Source organism: Phoenix dactylifera, unplaced genomic scaffold (genome assembly GCF_009389715.1).
Source record: "Phoenix dactylifera cultivar Barhee BC4 unplaced genomic scaffold, palm_55x_up_171113_PBpolish2nd_filt_p 000813F, whole genome shotgun sequence".
In the NCBI taxonomy this organism is placed as follows: Eukaryota; Viridiplantae; Streptophyta; class Magnoliopsida; order Arecales; family Arecaceae; genus Phoenix; species Phoenix dactylifera.
In genome coordinates, this window is record NW_024068180.1 from 8,717 (window position 1) to 9,760 (window position 1,044).

Genomic DNA, 1,044 nt, shown 5'->3' on the forward strand with positions numbered 1-1,044 from the left:
TAATTTTTTTGTTTAGAATCAGAATTTTATTATCATCATATCTCATTAACCCTTGTTGCTACTTGAAAATTGATAAGAACTTTAAGAAAAGATCAAGGATAATCATAAAAAAAAAAAACAAAAAAAAACAAACAAATAAATAAACTCTGAAATTTTGTATGCTAGGTTGGAATAGGGACAACACTGGACGTCTGAGTCGACAACCTTTTGACAATTCCTTAGATCACATTATTGAAACTTTTTCGCAAAATCTCAGATCTGGTGAGATGGCTGATGATGATGTAGGAAGTCACCATGGTAATGAAGGTAGACCCCCTGTTATGACACTTCGACAATACTTACATCCCACTAGGACTAGTCAACCTTCATGCATGATTATTCCTGAAAATGTAGGACACTTTGAAATCAAACCAGGAGTAATTCAATTGCTGCCAAAGTATCATGGAATGGAATCCGAGAACCCTTATCTTCACCTTAAGGATTTTGAGGAAATTAGCATCGCATTTAGAGTGCCAAATGTATCGGAAGATGTCCTTAAATTGACCTTGTTTCCTTTTTCCTTGAAGGATAAAGCCAAAACATGGCTGAACTCCTTGAGACCAAGATCGTTAGGAACATGGCATGATATGCAAAGAGAATTCTTGAAAAAATTCTTTCCCGCACAAAGGACTAACTTTTTGAAAAGGCACATTAGTAATTTCCAGCAAAAAGACCATGAAACATTTTATGAATGCTGGGAGAGATTTAAAGATTTGCTTCTCTCTTGTCCTCATCATGGGTTTGAAACATGGAGAACCATTAGTTTCTTTTACGAAGGGTTGTCCCCACAGTTGAAACAATTTATAGAGACTATGTGCAATGGTCTATTTCTGAAAAAGCAACCCGATGAGGCATGGGACTATTTAGACTCTCTCGCAGAGACTGCACAATTATGGGATACAGGGGATAGAGTGAATAAACCTTTGCCTAAGACTACTAGCATTCCACACGGGGGCCTTTACAACCTTAATACTCAGGATGATATTCAAGCTAAAATGGCAGCCC

General features: G+C 37.0%; 1 pseudogene; it reads right to left on the minus strand.

The window, feature by feature from the left end:
- Positions 1–683: 683 nt before the first annotated feature.
- LOC120107279 lies at positions 684–781 on the minus strand (annotated as a pseudogene).
- Positions 782–1,044: the final 263 nt, after the last annotated feature.